The following is a 21,836-nucleotide window of genomic DNA, read 5'->3' on the forward strand; positions in this document are numbered from 1 at the left end:
TGGAAAAAGGCTAAGTTCATATTATGCGCATTGTATAATATCTGCGCTACAACGCGGTCATAACGCAGACACTGCACATTCTAACATACACGTTATTTTCCTAGTCCGAACATTTGTTGTATAACATACGGTACTATTTATTACAGACCAGATGCAACGTACTATATGGGGGGACCCCTGGAATTTTTGTACTGGGAAGCATGATCCTATAGCTATGCCACTGCATCACTTTGAATACAGGCTTCACCTATTCAAGTTATACTGTCTTCTTATACTTCCTCCATAAGCCACAGGATGGCAGTGAATATCTGTGTTCCAGTCTGATGAATTTTTGCCTTACCGGTGGAGTAGAAAGTATTTCTATGGTCCTCTACTCCTGGATATCATACTTGAAATAAATCGTTTAGTATGTTGCAGTAAATTAAGTTTCTCTCAGACAAATGTGTTCTAAACAAAATACCTGTAGACATAGAAACAAGGGGCGTGATTCACTGAACTGTAATGTGCACGTACATTTTAATGTACAGCAACTTGTTATGACCGGGCAAGGAGGACAATTGGAGGCGGGGCGGGGGTGTTGCTCTTATGTGCACCTTCAGGGCTGTGCACTCATAAGCTTTGGCCTCCCGTGCCTCTGCATTAGCCCAGCCATGCTGCAGGCTGACCAGGGAGTAGCCTGTATAGTAGAAGTGAAGTACATCACCTAGGATGCAAGGTACAGTTGCAGAGTGGGCGGTGGCAAAAAGGCAGTGAGGAACAGAGGGCCAGATTTATCAAGAGTGTCTGAGACAAAATATTAGTAGGTTTTTAGAAATCCGTGCAGAACTGTCTCAGCCATCCTAAGAAATCACTAGATAGTACAGATTCCGTCTTAAACTGTAAGGAATAGAAGGAGCTAGGAAGGTCTTTCGGGCAGTGCTGTGTGTGAGGGGAATTACTGTTGCTGAGGTAACCAACACGCCTGCTGTCAGCAAGCTCTGAGTGAGGAGGGAGGAGCCCTTCACAAATCACATACAGCCTGCACTATCTGTAGAACTGCTAATGAGCACTTCTTAATCTGCAGCAGCTTAGGGATGGATTTGCACTTTTCTTAACTGTAGTGTAGCTCTAGAAATCCACCCTAAACTGCCGCTATTACATAGGCTTTGGGAAGTTTCTTACTATCATGCAGAATTGTTCTTCCGCTGGTTAGAACAGTTTTAGAAGAAAAAACCTTCGGTAATGATTTAATAAATCTGGCCCGAGACTCCCCTAGCAGACTCCACTAGTATCGCAGTTATCAATAAACAAATTTCTTGCGCTCCTGGACCCAGGCTATCACATATAGATGCTTCCTCTTCGAATGAGCGCACTGCGACGCTCCGTTAGGGGTTGCTTGACAAAGGATCTCTAGAAAAAGCCATCCTCCACTGAACTGAAGCGGCTGGCTAACCCGCTGACACGCTCATTATATCTGTAACATTGTGAGTATAACTTTTAACCACAATAAATTTTCCCTCTTGGATGTAACGCACTATGGCGCGCTCCTCTTTTTTCTAGAGATCCTTTATCGCAGTTATCAACCTGCTTTCTCAAGAGGAGAGGAACAACTGGTATTACTGTCTCTCAGAGGAGTTCACAATATAATTCCCAGCATAGTCATATCATGGGCTAAGGCCAATTTTGGGAACAACCAATTAACTTATCTGTATGTTTTTATGTGGGAGGAACAGAGTGTCCTGAACAAACCCTCAAAGACACGTGGAGAACATACAAACTCCTTAACTGCATGCAGACAGTGTCCTGGCCCAGGTTCAAACCAGGGACCCTAGTGTTGCTAGGCAAGCATGCTATCCACTACTGTTCCATGCCACCTCATTGGCTGTCATAACCTAAAATGTATAAAAATCCTGAAGTTTCATCTGATGACAGTTAGGCCTGGGACCCACTAGCAGTGCTTTTCTAAGCACTAGTGATTTGAAATCCTCTCACTAATGTAATGCTATGGGGGATCTTTAGAAAATCACATCCCTCAAGTGGGATCACACTCATAGCATTACATTAGCAAGAGTTTTGTAAATCACAAGCACATACAAAAGGCTTAAAAAAGCGCTGCTAGTGGGTTCCTGGCCTTGGAGCCGGTTTCCACTAACCAGATGCTTTCTGCATCCGGCTTTCAGTAACGCAACCAGCCGCGGGAAGTCCAGATGCGTCTGTCACTTACTGCTGGGGGGAATCAGATGTGTGCTGCAGAAATCTGCAGCATGCAATCCATATGTCTCCCTGCAGCGCACCGTATTGGGCCGCAATGGCTCAACCGCATTTAATGGAAACAACTCCATTGATATGCATTGGTTGCAGAGCCATTGGGGAAAATTGCAATACGAATTCACGTCTAGTTGAAATGGGCCCTTATGCTTTTACCGTGGAGGTTGGTAAAGGAGAATAAAGACCAACTTCTGGGGTAAAAGTAATATACTGTCATAAAATACAGCTTCAGTGCAGAGACCCCTTAGTGTTACTGTATATTTTGGCAAATCTAAAGTTGCAGATTAACAATACAATTTAACAAACAATTCACCTTCCAATCGACCAGATCACAGCGGACATTAAAAAATGGTGCCGCAAAAAAGATGGCGCAGGGTGATCCCGAAAATGCTACTAAGGTTGTTTGAGGTCTTAGAAATGTCCTAAAACATTAAACAACCTTAGTAACAAGGTGTTATTGGCATTACTCCCACCGAACGCACTGCCTCCTACACTTCCTGGTTAGTGTGCAGGAGTCCTGCAGCCAGCCAATCACTATGCGAGCACTGAAGCCGTGTGGTGATGGGCTGCAAAAACAACCTACTCTCACACTAAACCCTCCCTCTACCTATGCCTAACAATCCTAAGACACCTCCCCCCCCCCCCCCCCCCCCCCAGGTGCCTAACCCTAGCCTCACCACTCCTGCTGACTAACCCTAAAACCACTCCACCCCTATGCCTAACCACTCCACCTCGGCTGCCTAACTCTAACCACTCGAACCCCACTGCCTAACCCAAAGCACTCCATCCCCATGCCTAACCCTAACCATCTGGCTAATTGAACCTATTCCCTGTCCCCATAGGCGACAATAGTAAAAGCTGCGATTAGCAGCAAGGATGTTAAATGATGGTGCCCTAGGCACTCGCTATTTATCAGACGCCATAATTTAACCTCCTTGCTGCTAATCCTGGCTTTTACTATTGCCGCCTATAGCAGCACCATTTTTGTTGGTGCTTGGCCTGTGTAATTTTAATCTACTCTCTACTCCAAGATCGCATAGTGTTGATGGTACTAATCGGTAACAAATTATCAACTTATCGATAGTTTCATTCATCCATTTATCAGATCTATTCCATTTGAAATTAACAGATTGGTTACATAATACATCCCAATTATGGGCCCGATCGATGATAACTCAGGTGGTTTCACACTCACAAGTGCACATCCTTCTCCACCGGTTAATCTGTATTGGCAAAAAAAAAAGTTACCATGTTTCCGACAATTTATCTAGCCAACCTTGAAAACAAGTTACAGAAGAAAGTTACATAGTAATTAATGTACCCAGGCAGTAATACCTTCTAGACCAGGGTTGCCAAACTTTTTAAGCCAAGGACCATTTTGCCGATCTTGAGGGTGCTAGGGGGCCGAACTAGCGAAATTAAATATTTTGTCAAATAAAGAATTTCCATGGGAAATAACCCATATACTGTGTGCATTTAGCACAATGGCAGCTGCTAATCAGTAGCTGTTACTGCTGCAGGCAGCGCTACAGCCTGCAGGCTGCATGGAATTAACGTCTGTAGAGAGCTTTCGGGGGCCACAAGAAATGTCTTGACGGGCCGCATTTAGCTCCTGTGCTGGACTTTGGACATGCCTGCTCTAAAATCATTAATTCTGCCCTCTTCAACAAAGCTAGCACAATGAAGATGCTGGTGATCCCTACACTCCAAGATGACTCTGAAGTTGCTTTCTTGGCAAGTCAGATTGGTACCTTATTAGGAGCTCTTTGCCACCGACTCACCATCATAGTGATGAGACAAGAAAGGAAGTTGCTTGCTGGTCACCGTGGACTCTGTTAGGGTGGAGGTGCCTGGACAAGGGACCTGGAGAGGTAGGACCAGTGTGTCTCTTGGGGTAAACGGAACTTCAGGATTCACTGTTGTGGTGACTGGAAGGCAGTGTAACATGCTCTATATAGTTACTGTGGAAGAAGGTAGGTGATTAGATTGAATGCTGCTAAACTGTTTATATGAATCGATGAGCACGAATTTCGCATAATTGTAATTTTGCACCGTAATTCGCAATTAGGATACACAATCGATTCGATTTTCATGTAATTTTGTGCCAATTTTAGGGGTTAATAGCAAAGCCCCCATACATGTTATCATCAGCGAAATTGCTACGTATGTTACAGAACAGTGGGAACAAGTAGAATTTTTTTTTTTAAAAAGACCTTTTAGTTTTTGAGAAAATCAATTCTAAAAATCTAGAAAAATGGTTTTTTAAATCAATTTTCTCAAAAACTATAAGTTCTTTTTGACTTGTTGCCACTATTCCCCTTAACATACGTTGCAATTTTTGTGACGACAGCATGTACGGGGACTTTGCTATTAACCGCTATTAAATCGGCATGAAATTACGAATGGATTACTCAAAATCTATTGAGTTTCCAAATTGTAATTACAGTATGTATGTCCGTATTTGTGAAAATGTATGCAAAATTTGCTGTAATTCTGATTAGCAGATTACAATCATCTCTATTATACAGCGCTAACACATGGTAAACTCTACCACATTTAAAGATCTGTATTCACCAGACAGTATACTGGGGTGGTTCACCGAATGAATAATGGATATCCACTAAGATGACCACAGCACCCCTCTTATGATGATCTTGAGAAGGACAACTATTGATCCTATCTCTTTTCCAATCGCTGAAAGTAGCATTTGCTGCATCAAGGTGTAGCCAAGGCAAACCTTGGGTCAAAAGTTAAATACTTACCTACGGAGAGGGAAGCCTCAGAATCCTCCAAATGCTCCCCATGTTGTCTTCTGCTCTTCCAATCCAGAGTGCGGACCCCCCAAAGGAATCCGACAAGCTCCTTTCAGGTTCTATGCCTGTGCACACAGTCACGCTCCTGCACAAAGAGGAGAACATGATGTGCAGGAATGTCCTAGGAAGCGGCAGAGGACTACAGGACAGTGTGGGCTTTAGGCTAGTTCCACACTGGAGAGTAGCATTGCGTTGTGTCACAGTGTACATGTAATGCAACCCGAATCAACATTTGTGGTGGCATGCAATGTAACACATGCAATGAAGCAACTCACCATTGCGCACCTTTATTAACTAACGTCGTGCGTGCCTGCATTTTCTGCCTTGTAATAACAGTATCCCTTGCATCACATCGTAACTGATGAGATGTGAACTGCGCACAGACTGCATTACAGTGTGCAGAACAGTGTCTGTTACAACAAAAAAGTCTGAGGCTAGGATCACAGTGGGAATTGCATTGCGTTCCCTGTAAAAACAGGAATGCTATAGAGGAAAAGTCACATCTCATGATATGCAAGTGTTGCATCACAACTGTGAAACAACCCTTACCCAGATCTGCAATGATCTGCTCATGGCAAGAGACAGAAGCCAATGTTCCATCCTGATTTTGCTTGACCTCTCGGCGGCCTTTGACACAGTTGATCATGAAATCTTGCTTAATAAGCTACAAGAATACTGTGGCATACATGGCTTAGTTCTCCAGTGGTTCAACTCCTTCCTGGCTGGCAGAACACAAAGGGTAGCCTTGGGGCCCTTTCTCTCCACTCCCCCACCACCACTAAAATATGGTGCAATACTATCCCCTTTGTTGTTCACCATATACATACTGCCACTTGGGTGCAATCAGTGGGCACGATTACAACTGCTAATGTGTAAAAAAAAAAAAAAAAGCGGCAGAAGTTTATCAAATGGGAGATTGCATAGTAAAATCACATAGCACTGCGTTTGTTATGCAGTTTGCATACCCTCCCAATAACCCAAACGTAAACGCAGGAGAAATGCAGCATTAGGTTAAAGAATACCCGAGGTGACGTGACACGATGAGATAGACATATGTATGTACAATATAGCACATAAATAACTATACTGTGTCCCTTTTTTTCTTTCTCTGCTTGAAAGAGTTAAACATTAGGTATGTCTATCCTCGCAGAAAATGGCTTCTGAGAGCAGGAAAAAGATAAAAACGAATAATAGTTCATAGATTTTAGCTCTGGCATACTTCAATGAATGGGTCATTGAGCAAAAACAATAAAATGGTAAAACAATTAAAAAGTCGATTTAAATATAAAATAAAACTGTGGAATATCTTAAAAAGTTTTTTTTAGGAGAAGACGGAGAGATGCAATTGTTTATTTCATTTGTTTATTTTCACCTCGTGTGTCCTTCAAAAACAGAATGCCCTACTCTGTACAGGGCATGGGGATTACTATCTTAACCCATTTGGCGTTATGATTCTTTCCAGATTTTAGGGTCTAAAAGCGGTGTAATGCTTTTGCACCCTTTCAGACCCTAAAACCTGGAAAAAATCATGCTGCCAGGGAGATCTGCAGCAGTTCCAGCAATCACTCACCTCCCTGGCTCCAGCGCTGCAGGTTTCAGTCCATCCTCCGGGTGGCGCTGCAACCCTAAAGGGAGTACATAGCAAGGAAATGAGCAGCGCTACTTAAAAACAGACTAGTGCCTACCTGCAAAAGAGTGCAAGCCCCACTTGTGGGGTCGAATACACACCGAGCATACACATGACCTGTCTACCACTAGAGGAGGATGTTGGTTTCCATTAACAGCTTGCATGCAACCTATTAAGTACTCGTCCCTCCCACTGCGAAGAAGTCAATCCTCCATGGGAGGGGCCTAACACTAACTAAATTCTAACCTATGTATATGCATAGCCTGGGTGCGCTACCAAATAAAATTGAAAAATCGAAAATTGCGCAAAAGGTGGATCAGCGCAACACCAGGTCACCTCCGAATGGCCTCCAATCAGAGATGCGCTGAGCCCCCCCAGGAACTACAAACGCACCTTGAACCCACACAGAAGCTCTGCATATACACCAAAAGCATGGCTGTTAAGTGGGAGCAGCTGACCAAACCATCTCTGATTGGAGGCCATTCGGAGGCGGCCTGGTGTTGCGCTGATCCACCTTTTGCGCAATTTTCGATTTTTCAATTTTATTTGGTAGCGTACCCAGGCTATGCATATACATAGGTTAGGATTTAGTTAGTGTTAGGCCCCTCCCATGGAGGATTGACTTCTTCGCAGTGGGAGGGACGAGTACTTAATAGGTTGCATGCAAGCTGTTAATGGAAACCAACATCCTCCTCTAGTGGTAGACAGGTCATGTGTATGCTCGGTGTGTATTCAACCCCACAAGTGGGGCTTGCACTCTTTTGCAGGTAGGCACTAGAGTTGGGCCGAACCTCCGATTTTAGGTTCGCGAACTTTCGCGGAAGGTTCGGTTCGCTTTAAAGTTCGCGAACCGCAATAGACTTCAATGGGGATGCGAACTTTGAAAAAAAAAATTTATGCTGGCCACAAAAGTGATGGAAAAGATGTTTCAAGGGGTCTAACACCTGGAGGGGGACATGGCGGAGTGGGATACACGCCAAAAGTCCCCGGGAAAAATCTGGATTTGACGCAAAGCAGCGTTTTAAGGGCAGAAATCATATTGAATGCTAAATGACAGGCCTAAAGTGCTTTAAAACATCTTGCATGTGTATACATCAATCAGGTAGTGTAATTAAGGTACTGCTTCACACTGACACACCAAACTGTTCACTGAACAGAACAGGTATACAGTGGCGGGTTCACTAAACAGAACAGGTATACAGTGGCGGGTTCACTGAACAGAACAGGTATGCAGTGGCGGGTTCACTGAACAGAACAGGTATACAGTGGCGAGTTCACTGAACAGAACAGGTATGCAGTGGCGGGTTCACTGAACAGAACAGGTATACAGTGGCGGGTTCACTGAACAGAACAGGTATGCAGTGGCGGGTTCACTGAACAGAACAGGTATACAGTGGCGGGTTCACTGAACAGAACAGGTATGCAGTGGCGGGTTCACTGAACAGTACAGGTATGCAGTGGCAGGTTCACTGAACAGGTATGCAGTGGTGGGTTCACAGTACAGGTATGCAGTGGTGGGTTCACTGAACAGGTATGCAGTGGTGGGTTCACTGAACAGGTATGCAGAGGTGGGTTCACAGAACAGGTATGCAGTGGTGGGTTCACAGAACAGGTATGCAGTGGTGGGTTCACAGAACAGGTATGCAGTGGTGGGTTCACAGTACAGGTATGCAGTGGTGGGTTCACAGAACAGGTATGCAGTGGTGCGTTCACAGAACAGGTATGCAGTGGTGGGTTCACAGAACAGGTATGCAGTGGTGGGTTCACAGAACAGGTATGCAGCCAGGGACAAGCTAAGCCTAACTAATCTTTCCCTATGAGAGAGAGTGTGCAGCAGCTCGCCCTACTCTCACTAATGCAGGCACACGAGTGACCGTAATGGTCGCCGCTGCCTGCCTTTTAGTAGGGGGGGAGTGGCTCCAGGGGCTAGTGTAGCCTAATTGGCTACACTGGGCCTGCTGACTGTGATGTAGAGGGTCAAAGTTGACCCTCATGGTGCATTATGGGGCGAACCGAACTTCCGCAAAAGTTCGCATGCGGGACGCGAACCACGGAAGTTCGCATGGAACCGTTCGCAGGCGAACCGTTCGGCCCAACTCTAGTAGGCACTAGTCTGTTTTTAAGTAGCGCTGCTCATTTCCTTGCTATGTACTAATTTAATTCGTTTTTGGTCAGCTGCTCCCACTTAACAGCCATGCTTTTGGTGTATATGCAGAGCTTCTGTTTGGGTTCAAGGTGCGTTTGTAGTTCCTGGGGGGGCTCAGCGCATCTCTGATTGGAGGCCATTCGGAGGTGGCCTGGTGTTGCGCTGATCCACCTTTTTGGGCAATTTTCGATTTTTCAATTTTATTTGGTAGCGCACACAGGCTATGCATATACATAGGTTAGGATTTAGTTAGTGTTAAGTCCCTCCAATGGAGGATTGACTTCTTCGCAGTGGGAGGGACGAGTACTTAATAGGTTGCATGCAAGCTGTTAATGGAAACCAACATCCTCCTCTAGTGGTAGACAGGTCATGTGTATGCTCGGTGTGTATTTGACCCCACAAGTGGGGCTTGCACTCTTTTGCAGGTAGGCACTAGTCTGTTTTTAAGTAGCGCTGCTCATTTCCTTGCTATGTACTAATTTAATTTGTTTTTGGTCAGCTGCTCCCACTTAACAGCCATGCTTTTGGTGTATAGGCAGAGCTTCTGTTTGGGTTCAAGGTGTGTTTGTAGTTCCTGGGGGGGCTCAGCGCATCTCTGATTGGAGGCCATTCGGAGGCGGCCTGGTGTTGCGCTGATCCACCTTTTGCGCAACCCTAAAGGGAGATTGCCGGCTGTCGTCATGAGGAAGAAGCAGAGCTTTGGAGGAGAGGAAGAAGAATGGCGGCCGATGTTGGGATCCTCTAGGAGGTTTGTTGAAACGGCCGCTGCACGCATTGCACTACATACAGCCTCCGGCAGCTATCACGAGCACATGTCAGGATTACCGCTCTGATATGCAGTTTTCTGCCCCAACCCTAGCTCGGGATTACCGCCAAGGAGGTTAATCATGGTGCCCATGTGACTGAAACGCATGTTTTTCAAAAATCAGACTGAAGTGCATGCAGTGTGGAAAGTCCCTGAGGCCTATGTCAAACAGGAGACTCCGTAGCTGCAGGCAGTCGTTGCTATTTGCTAATGTTACCTAGTGCAGTTGCTATGAGCTACATGTTACACCAGCAGTATGTGCCATAGTAGTTAGCAGTTGTACTGGATGATAACATTAGCAGTAATTGCTTAGCTTCCTGTCGCTGATACTATTCACGGCTGCCCAGCATCCCATGTGACGCCCTGGTTGCAGGTTTACTTTAGAATGGTTGGAGCAATGTGAGCAAAATACAGTTTGAAGTGTGGGGGATTATGTAGACAACTATTTAGTTGGAGTGAATCCCAACATTAAAACATCTTGAATATGTTCAGGGAGGACATTTCTAAAATGAATGTTGGGAGTGGTTCCTGATCAGTAGAAGTACACTATGATGTATACAGTATCATTAATACAGTAGAATCCCTTTATAGTAAACGCCACGGGACCAGGAAAAGTAGGTTACTATGTCAGAAGTTTACTATATCAGAGCATCATACATTGTATATTTATACAGACACATTTTCTGGGACCTTAGTTTACTATATCCAGAGGTTTACTATATCAGAGTTTACTATAACGAGATTCTACTGTGCATCATAACAGAACGCTTTCACATTTGTACACCATGGCAGAGTTGCTAGAGGAACAACTAACATGCTGAAGAAGCACTAGAAGTAAACACTAGTCCAGTGGTTCCCAACCTTTTCCAGGTCCTGACACATCACGCCAAACATTCAGATATCCGTGACAAATCACATTACGCCAAACATTCAGATATCCGTGACACGTCACATATGATAGCATAATAATCATTAAATCACTGGAAAATGAGGGTTAGAGCATTGTAGGGCTGCAGCGACAATTTGACTGCTGCCGGCACAATGGGGGGGGGGGGGGGGGCTGCAGGGACTATATGCTGATGCTGCTGGCACATTGGGGGGGGGGGGGGGGCTGCAGAAACAATATGCTTATGCTTGCTGGCACAATGGGGGGCTCAGAGAGCATATGCTGCTGCCAGCACAATAGGGGAGGGGGGTAGAGGGACAATGCTGCTGCACAATTAGTGTGTGTGGGGGGGGGGGGGGGGGGCTGCAGGGATAATATGCTGCTGCTGGTATGGTTAGGTTGTTGCAGGGGCAATATGTAAAACGTTATTATGCTGTTGTGTATCTTTTAGAGCAGAGAGGACGTTCTGAGCTCATGTCCACTCACCCCTCCATAGCCAGGATCGCTCCCCTCCTCCTCCTCTCCAAGTATTTCTCTCTGGCTCCCGCCTCACTGAATTGCCTCCACCCTCCGCTCATAGTACTTGGTGCAGGGCTACAAAAAAAAATGGCCAACAATGAATGTGTTGCGGCACACCAGTTGGGAATTATTGAACTAGTCAATGATCAGTTCGTCATAGGAACAGCTAGGGGCGGATCTCCATGATTCTGGATGCAATGCTTAGCATTATTCCACCTAATCAGTTTTACGCCAGTAATTGGTGAGTCTTACTCTAACTGGCAGTATGACTACCTGTACAATGTACCATGACCACATAGCTCCCAACTGTCCTTCTTTTGGAGGAACAGTCCCAGCTCGCACCTGCGCAGTAGCATGGGAGAGGGAAGCCTGTGTAGGATCCAGAGGCTTTTTTCACCTGAGGTAAGTGTCTAACTTTTTGATTAGGAAAAGTCACAGGTTTGCTTTGACATAGTGGAGCAAGGACGGTTACATTTAATTGGGTCTGCTTGTAACAATGTAACATGGACACCCTCTCAGCATTTCTGGTCACAGCGCCGGTTCTAGACTTCTTGCTTTCTGAGGCAAACTTGTGATGATGCCCCCCCCCCCCATTTGGAATGATCGTACAGCACCCGACAATTTACTTTGCTTTAATTAAAATTCTCAGTCAGCAAGGGAGCATATGCACCAACTTGGGACTTGACATGCTGCAGCTCAACACAATAACATGCTGGCTGGCTGCGAGTCTGTGACAAAAAACTGCTCAAACTCAGCCCTTTGGTCGTTCTCCATTCCTCCTCAGTCAGGACAGCAGTGCCACCTCCACCCTTCTGCTGCTGTTCTCCTGCCTCCCCCCTCCTCACTCACTGTCAGACTCCTCACACAGCACAACAAGCAGCTTTTCCCCAATGATGACCACTTTACCTTGCTCGCTCTCCTCTCTCTTCTCCTCCTACTCTGACTGCATGCTGTAAGTTTCAACACAGTACAAACCTGCTGCCTCTGTAATCTGCACCTGATGCAAATGTTTCACCTTGCTTCTTGAGAGAACTGGCTCTGGTGTGAGTGCAGGCTATTTAGTGTTTAGCCCATACACTTGAACCAATTCCAATCAATGTACGATGGTTTTATATGGGAAAGGTCGCCTTTTATTGTACTGAGCGTAAAGATAAGCACAGAGTGGAGGGCATTCCTATGCCTTTTTATTGCATTGGGCAGTACAAGGCGGCAATAGTGGCGTTCCAATAGATATTGGGCCTGATGCTATTCAAGGTGATAAGTAGCGTGCATATGGAAGCTACATATCACCTTGCCATCGTGCGAGGATTACCAGCAAATCCTATTGCTAGTTTACTCATGCGATGGCAGATCGTTAGGGAGCATTACTCAGGTGAAAGCCTGAGCGATGCTCCCATGTTATGGGCGATGGAGAGCGAGGTTTACCATGTGGTGTTGTCCTTCAGCACCACAACCTGGCTCCCCACACATAGCAATGTAGCAATACAGTGGTACCAATACTTCACAGAAGCAGGGCCACCCGCAGTTAATATTAATTAATTATTTATATTTATTTATTGTATTTATAAAGCGCCAACATATTACGCAGCAGGAAGCAATGCACATAACTAAGGAAGGCACCCCCCCTTACATGGCAACAAGCGCTCATTAAGCTGCGCTGCTTGATTAATCAAGCTCATTATCAGTTGTAACTGAAAGGACAACTGATGTGAAGTCCAGTGTCCATGTTTCCCTATGACCTCTTTTACACTATGCTGAAAAACTGACGTTTTTTCACAATGCACTGCTATGGAGAAATAAACCCACATTAAAACGTGATGCATTAAAATGCATTCAGTGTAATATAGCCCTTAGGGGAAGGCTACAAAAGAGCCATCTCTAAGGTTTAAACTGTCAACTGTAAGGAAAGTAATTAGGAAATGGAAGGCCACAAGCACAGTTGTTGTTAAACACAGGTCTGGCAGGCCATAAAAATACAGGAGCAGCATATGTGCAGAATTGTGAGAATGGTTACTGACAACCCACAGACCACCTCTGAGGACCAACAAGAACATTTTGCTGCAGATGGTGTATCTGTACATCATTCTACAATTCAGCTCAGTTTGCACAAAGAACATCTGAATGGCATTGTGATGAAGAAGTAGCTCAATCTGCCACAGAGTTGCTTGTTGTGTGCAAATGCTCAATTAAGTCAGATACATTTTAGAACAAGGTTCTTTGGAATTATGGGACAAAAAGTTAGTTATTTGGTCATAACATTATTTGGTCATAACAAAAAGCGATTTGCATTGGGGAAATGCAAGGCGCTCATACCTGGCTGGATCTTTACAAGCCCCATGCACTGCCTGATGAAGCGGGATGTTCCCTGTGAAATGCCTTGCTATTACTTTGGAGTCAATTTGAATAAAGATATTTTTTAGTGAACACATAACTGACTGTGTGTCTACTTGTGGGAGGTAAGTCCACCACTACCGCCCCCATTTTTAAATGTTTTTTTAACTATTTTATCATTATCTGGCGCCTCTGTTTTGAACAGTTGTTAAACATTGTGGAAAAAGAACACTGCATTCCAAGAAAAACACCTGCTACCTACTGTCAAATTTGGTGGAGGTTGCATTATGCTGTGGGGTTGTGTGGTTAGTTCAGGGCCTGGGGCCCTTGTTTACATCGACGCTCTGTTCCATGTACTGTGACCTGATTGTCACTGGTAGGGAAGAATCTGTTGCCCACTAGAGCAGCAGTCCATTATCTCTTGCAGGGCACTGTGGTGAGGACCAGGTGGCCAATTATTCTCTATCCTAGTGATGACCGAGAACAAATTTCTCTTAATCGTAATTTTGCATCAGAATTTGCAATTATGATACAAAACTGTAATGCGAAATTTAGAAAAATTGAAATTAATTTTCTTTGTAATTGTAGCCAGGAACCGTAATTTTGCATAATTTTGTGCAGATGATGAGCATCACTATTCCATCCCACCAGAACAATAGAAAGGAGATCAGCAGCATCAAGGGCAGCTGCACACCAACTTTTCTTCCAAAACAGTCACATTTTGGGTGACACAAATTGAAAGTGTTTATGTGGTTGTAAAGCCATCATACATCATTGGATCAGGTTGAAATCTGGTAAGGCTCAGTTTTCACATGTGGCGATCCGCTATGTTTCCCTGCCCATGAATCTGGACCTGAAACGACAGCCACAGATCACATCCGAATCCCTATTGCTATCCCTATTATCGCTTCGGACTATGACGCAGCACGCAAATTGCATCATATGGAAATGAAGCCTTAACGATCAATATCAGATATCTGTTGCAATCTCTGGCGGTAGCTCAATGCGTAGTACAAAGCTATAGAAAGCATCAATGGCATGCTACTCCCGCCCTAGAAAATAGAAAGCACCTTGTCCTGGGAACACACAATGCAATTTCCTGTCCAACTGTTAGCAATCAGGCGATTATTTCCGATAAGTCCAATCTGTTTCCGATCGAGAAAGGGATCGATTTTGCTTAGTTATCATTGGAAAATTGATCCTTTTATCGATCGGGAGCAGTTTGGACATGTACACACAGTACAACTACCTGTTCGATCACCCGTCAGTCGGACAGGAAATTGCATTGTGTGTTCCCAGTATTACATTTTAATAGAATTTTTGTTGGATTCAATGTTTTATCAAATCTAACACAGAATCTACTGAAAATGTCTAATAATGTAAGGTGGTGTTTTTTGATAAATTCTCATTAGAGTCTTAGGCTTAGAGAAGTCTAGTTGTGCATAGTGAAATTTCGACTTTGGACGTAGTTCACTGTACAGTAAAGTAACCAATCACCATATGGCCAGTGAGTGCTTTACAAACATCTAGACTTGGCTCATCCAAAACTGATGTTCTTTCCTTTGGAGAAGGGATGGGAGAAAGTTGGCCAGCTGCAAGAGAGTACTATAATGATAGGCTGAGAAGAAATCCAAGACAGTGATCACTCTTTCATTGACCAGGGTCAGTTGTTTGCAATGGATGAGGACTGTTTGAACATAGGACTGTCATACAACCTTGACCATAAATGGTTAGTGTCGACAATTATCATGCAATGTCTGTAAGAGGCTTAGTAAGCAGAAGAATGTGAAACTAATCCACACCAGGTAATCAAAAAGCATTATTAGTTACTTAAGACCATTCTGGCACTTTTCAATACAGCAGAAGTTTACATTCCGATAAACATTAAAGAGGCAAAAAATACAGCAGTAGCATAAGTGTTACAAAGTATCTTTTAATTAAATAGATGCTCATTTTACTTAAATAATTGCTGGAGAAAAAAATGTTGCTCAGCTGTCGATGATGAGAAATCATTGATCTTGTATTGTAATCATCTGCTTTCCACATGAGATACAGAGTATCTGGACTTCACTATTATCCAGCCCTTGTCTACCTTCCACCCCTCCTCTTTCTTCTCCTCCGTGCTCTTCCAGAGAGCTCTGTCAGATGATGGATGCTGCAAGTTCCTGTGATGAACTGGGAAACAGTACTGCTTTTGGAAAGGAATCATTATTAATGAGTTAAATGCCTTCCATGGGGGAATAGAATTAAACAGCATAATACAATATTCTACGTCTTGAGGGAGAAAACTAAAAAACCAAAACAAGGTAAGAAAAAAGTAATCTACGTTTTTAATATTTTATAATGCACAATTCGGTAGTTTGCGGTGGTTTTGGTCTGTATATATTTCTAGAACATGTGATTTTTGAATGCTATATGTATTTTTCACTGTTCTGTATTGCAATAAAAAATATATTTTATTTGGATGATAGCGACATCTTCAGAGTCTGAAAGTCAAATGATGCCAATATTTACTGTTGGTTAGATAATTAACAGTATACTTACTGAACTGCTGAAAAACTGTCAACAACTATCATAAACAGTTATCACCGTTACAATTATTCATATCTTAGCGGTAGACTTCTTTATGTACTCTACAGAAGTAGAGGGTTATTACTGTCAAAACATCGTGGCTACTATAAACACCATAAACTTACATACAAAACACAATAAACTTACAGACAAAACACAATGAACTTACACATTTATTAAACTAAGCTGGCCCAATTAATGGGAAAACATCAGATTTTCAATTTAACGAGCATATAATGATATTTATTTACATTGCAGCCTTCAAAAATGATAAACACTTCCAAAAAAATCCTTTAAAAAAATAAATCTGCATTTGGATATAGAATTTTAAAATATCTCTGTAAATTATTATTATTTATTTTATCCTTATTTTCATGTATATTATGGTCTAATATTTAGCTGATCTTTTTATATGATATCTAGCTGATCTTTTCATATTTTACTTTTTCAATTCTTCCATTTTTAATACCTGTATACTGGATCATTTCTGTTTAGCTGAGAATTTAAAACTGTATGTGAAATGTTACATCTCTGCACTGAAACTGCTCAACACAAATATAATGCATAAATACTTATTTATTTAATTAATTATTTTTCGTATGCTGACGCCATTTTTTTTACCTGCAGTATTCATACTACAATTTACAAAAAGCACATACTATAGTTAAATATACAGAGCATGTTTTATCTTTTAAATCATGTAATTTTCATTATGTCAATTAACTAATTCAAGTGTTCAGGTGTTGCTGCCATTTTTTATTTTTTTTTAGCATTAATGCATTTTATGATAAAAAAATCTTTATATTAAATACTCCTATTTAGTCATACATCTATCAGTTCCCACGCTATTGCACTTGGAGAAAAACAAAATATAATTTTTGGCATTTCATTTAAAACTGACTTCTGATAACTGCAACTTTTGAAATTTTCTATAATAACACACTTCCGTCGCACATTATTACATATATTATAAATACATATTTTTTTAATATCAGCTCATATTTCATTATGGCGCTCATTAAACTTTTGAGACATACAAAAAAGTATATTATCATACTCATATTTTTCTTAAACATAATTGAAAATATTAGTGCAGATGCTGTAAAACTACTTTTTACCTGAATTAAAACAAAAGAGTCACATTTATTTTATCATGTATTTTTTTTTTTTTTTTTTTACCATAGCTATTTCTGCTAATGTTTAAAAACAGCCATGTATCTTTCTGAAAACTTGACCAAAAATATTGAAAGGAAAAGATAGGGAATTAAATCTATGAAATACACACAGGAAAAAAAATCATTGCTCATAGTGACATTAATGATTGTGTGCACATAATTTATATATATATTAATATTACTTAACATGTGACCCAAATTTATAATGTATAAGAACTGTGTATGAATAAAAACACAGTATGTAGTCATTTGGTGTTCACCTAATGCATGTAATTGCATCACTAACGATGGAGGGCTTATTAACAAAAAAGGCCCTTGGGAGATTAAAACTGTTTATATAGAGTAAAAAATATAAATGTCTTACCTAAAGTGAAAAAACAAACAAACATTTTTTGGGCAAATATATCAAATACTCACTGCAGCTTTAGATCTTCAGTGGCCACCATCATAGCAAAGGACTGGAGCTTACCAGGGGGGCTATTTGGAATTTTTGATTGTGTGATGGTGGACAGCTCCTTAACAACAGAATTAGGACAATAATTTTTGTTCTCTAGAATATCCCTACACCTCATGGTGAGCCAGAACCAGTAAAAAGGTATAAAGGGCATAGAGAGACTAAAAAACCCTCTTACTAAAAAATAAAAAAAACTTTGCTAAATATGATTTTGCCTACTTAAAACAGAAAGAATTGTTGACATTTTTAAGAATGCAAAATCATACTTACTTTTTTGGCCCACACATTTTTTTTAATTTTTACAAGGGATAAGTTATTATTTAAGCCCCCTACACCTTCATAGTAGTTTGGGTCACCATGAGCTATCTGGTTATTCCATAGTACTGGCCCAAACCCTATCCCATTGAGCATGTCAATCCATGCCATGCTCTGATAAGGAGCAAAAAAACTCAGAAACAGCTGTATGCATGTTGGGCTGGTGTGGCTCTGTAAAGCTTATAAACTATAGGTTTACTGTACACCAGCAGTTCTAGATGTGTGCCTGGCTTTTAGGGGCATAAAGAGCTGATTTGCATAGTTGGCAGTGATACATTATGGGACATCATACTTGCTCACTGAAAGTTGAATTATTGCAAATACCTTCTGTTTTAAGAACGCATATTTAATTTTGTTCATTCATCAATTTTTTCCACTTTTGGTAAACTAGGACTTGGTGAGCACAGTTACTGTAAGTAGAGTTTTTTGTTTGTATCAGATAAGGAATGTATGCTTCCTTTGTGTTAATATTATCATGCATTTATATAGCACTGGCATCTTCTACAGTGCTTTTCAGAATACATAGTCATGAATATCCCTTCGGAGGAGTCTAATACCTACATAGTCATAGTCTAATGTCTTGTTCATAGCCTAAGGTCAATGAAGAACCAACTGATTTTATTTATTTCTTTATTTATTGTTTTGGGAAGAGTGTGTTGGGGGGGGGGCACGCAAATCCAGCAAGAACGTACATCTATATATTTGGTCATAATCCAAACAATTAACTCTTGTAGGGAGCAACCAACCAAAAGTCTAAGAGAGGACATACCAATTCTATCCTTGGGTTTTCTTAAGTGGTTACAGACAGACAGACAGATTAGCAACCAAAATGTTCGCACAGAACGCATTCACCTTATCACCTTCCTGTTTTTTAATAAACTAAACAAAATTTAACTTTCATTATTTTCCCTACCTCTCATTTTTTTAAAAATATTCAAGCTCATTGTGACTAGTATTGTACAAAAAAAGGTCTCCTAATATGCAGATTTGCTCTGACTCATACAGGGGAAAGAAACTGAGCAAAGCTCGCAGCTGCTGATCAGTTAACTGACAGCTGGTTAATTAACCTGCAGCTTGAGGCTTTCATTGAATACATTTAATTCCCTGTCTAGGTCACTGGAGAGTTTTATGTTAGGAAAATGTTTAGCTTATTACTGCTTAAAATGGCATTTTTTTAAATATTTTGTTGGGTTCAGGAAGCTATTTTATATATATATATATATATATATATATATATATATATATATATATATATATATATATATATATATATATACACACCACTTGACGTGACCAAGTAGTTCACTGTCTTTATCAAACTGATTATAAGTTTACAGACAATATTGTGGCTCTCGTGTGCACTTCACATCTGCAATCATTCATGCACTTTGTGATCACTGGTCTCTGTGTGTGTGTGTATATATATATATATATATATATATATATATATATATATGCACTTTTTTTGGGTGGATTGAGAGGAAATTGTTGAAGGTTAACCACTTCAGCTCCACAGGGTTTTTTGCTTAAAATCCAGAGCAATTTTCACATTTCAGCGCTCCTCTCATTCATTCACCAATAACTTTATTGCTACTCATCAGATGTAAATGATCTATATCTTGTTTTTTTGCCACAAATTATGCTTTGTGAGGGTGATATTTGCTTTTAGCAATTATGCTATTATCTGTGCATTTTAAAGGGAAAAATGAGAAAAAAAAAGAAAAAATACACTATTTCTCCATTTCCATGCACTATAGTTTTCAAATAAACAATGTTACCATAGGTAAAACCCACACATTGTATTTGCTAATTTGTCCTGGTTATCTCAACATTTAAATAATGTTCCTAGTACAATGTATGGCGATAATATATTAGTTTCTGGTTTGTGTTTTTTGTTTTCTCATTGTACTCTATCAGTAATTAAAAAGCCCTTATCTTCATGATTAACAGTAATACACTCTCATGGCATACATATTTTAAAAGCTAAGTCCCTAGGGTAACTATGTATTCTCTTTTCAATGATGTCACTTTTGTTTTTTTTTTACTAGTATTTATTTAGGGGTATAGAGTACATGTAAATAACAGTTTTATTGCTTTTCATTCAGTTTTCCGGTAAAAAAAATCACATGACTTATCCCTCAGTTGTCAAACACCACAAAATCTATTCTCTCACTTGTCACGGTTAAAATGATACCCTATATATATAATCAGATAGCTTATTGGGCATACAGCACACTGTTTACCACAAGTACGCCTATCTACTCCCCTGAGCTTCAGATGAAGTTTTGTGGGGAGTAGATAAGCGTAGCAAGGGAGGTGAAGTGGTTAAAGTGAAATGTCATGCTTACTAAAATTTTCCAATAAGGAAGTATCAGTGATACTCCAATCTTTTTGTAATTTAATAGTATTGAAATTACCTACTATTTCCATCTTAAGACAGCTAAGAATTTACAAAACTGACCATGAGCACAATTGAACGGAATCCGTTCTCGATTTGCAGTACAGAATTCTCTAGTAGTTTCCTTTTCCTCTATTAGTTACCAGCTGCAGCCACACACACACACACACACACACACACACACACACACACACACACTGTACACACACACTGTACACACACACTGTACACACACACACACGCACACACACACATGCACGCACACAGACATACACACGCGCACACGCACACACACGCACACACATATGCACACACGAAGAACAGCTGTTACTTATTTTCCGTAGAATAGAGTAAAAGGAAAAACCGCTGTACTTCTCTATACCTGATTGGTTATTGAAGGCTATGAGTAAGGACAATTCAGTCCGAAAAATGTCAGCCGTTTTTATGCTGTGCCTGTGATTCATCAATAAAGCTTTTTGGACTTTCCTAGCCTGGGAGTGTGCAGACTTCATCCATACTACTGTTACTTATTTACCACACTTGCGCTAACTGAGTTACTAACAGCAGCTTTGACACACACAATCTGACAGTCTTTAGCAATCGCTGTGGAATGGCTGTATTTTACATAAACAAACAAGCAGGCCCGGTTCTAGTAACAATGGGGCCCTTGGGCAAAATTAACCTGGGGCCCCCCAGATTGATTTCCCCCAACCAAAAAGCGGCAGTAGAGACCCTTTTATGCAGCCAGATTTCCCCATAGAGCCCCTGAGCCAGGGGCTGACACCCCCTGGCTCTGCCAAAGACTGCTTAAGGGCCCTGGGGAGCAACAGTTAAGTTGGGGTGAGACACTTTGGGAGCCCTGGGGCAATTGCCCCCTTTGCCTCTATGGTAGCGCTGGCCCTGCAAACAAGACCATAAACAAGTTGAGATAATGTTTGACAGAAATCGTAGCAACAGGTAGAGCTGGAATTATCAACCTAATAAAGTCCAGATTACACACCAATTGACCCTAATTATAATCCACTTTCTAATAATGATCATTATGTGTGTACTGTCCCTCAGAAGAATTCACAATCTCATTTTAAGTTTTCTCTTAGGAGATCATTTTTCATCCTCTGCATGAAAAAAATAACCTTTTGCAATTGAAAAAGTACCAAAAAGTAGGTATAAAAGTACCGTCAAACTAATTCTGAGTATTTTCTTGCTTTCTGGTGGCTGTAAAGGCTTTTAATTAAGCTGTGAAAATTATCACATAGGAGAAATTGTAGGAGAAAAAGTGAATTAAGTAATTGAAGGTTTTATATTCTTATTGGCATCTAACCTTTTTGTATGTGGTATGTTTTTTGGGATCGATAGAATAGACTGAACAACCATTCACATCCTTCTTTTAAAATTGTGATAGCAATGAATGTATGTAAATACCAATGGTTTTAGGAGGAGACTGCTGTGTAGTGATGTTCTGTACTCAGATTCTATGAGACAGGTTGTGAGAGTTCATTTATAATATTTTGTAATAACTGCTTGGAAAGAATATATAAAATTACAGGAT

The 21,836-nt window shown here is 41.2% G+C and overlaps 1 protein-coding gene and 1 long non-coding RNA gene across 4 annotated transcripts in view; one reads left to right on the top strand and one right to left on the bottom strand.

Moving 5' to 3' along the window:
* Positions 1 to 14,954: 14,954 nt before the first annotated feature.
* The window catches only part of LOC137561018 (LIM homeobox transcription factor 1-alpha-like), a 69,518-nt gene continuing 62,636 nt past the window's right edge, over positions 14,955 to 21,836 (top strand). The window contains exons 1-2 of one of the 3 annotated variants that reach the window (XM_068272230.1): positions 14,955 to 15,179; positions 15,430 to 15,680. The gene's annotated coding sequence lies outside the window, so the exon portion shown is untranslated. Of the gene's footprint in view, positions 15,681 to 21,410; positions 21,448 to 21,836 lie in introns of those variants that run through there. The other 2 variants (XM_068272229.1, XM_068272231.1) reach the window with 2 other exon arrangements.
* The window catches only part of LOC137561019 (uncharacterized), a 55,754-nt gene continuing 49,245 nt past the window's right edge, over positions 15,328 to 21,836 (bottom strand). Inside the window, exon 3 of the long non-coding RNA XR_011029855.1 lies at positions 15,328 to 15,562. This is a non-coding gene — a long non-coding RNA (uncharacterized lncRNA). The remainder of the gene's footprint in view (positions 15,563 to 21,836) is intronic.

Source organism: Hyperolius riggenbachi, chromosome 3, assembly GCF_040937935.1.
Source record: "Hyperolius riggenbachi isolate aHypRig1 chromosome 3, aHypRig1.pri, whole genome shotgun sequence".
NCBI classification, from domain to species: domain Eukaryota; kingdom Metazoa; phylum Chordata; class Amphibia; order Anura; family Hyperoliidae; genus Hyperolius; species Hyperolius riggenbachi.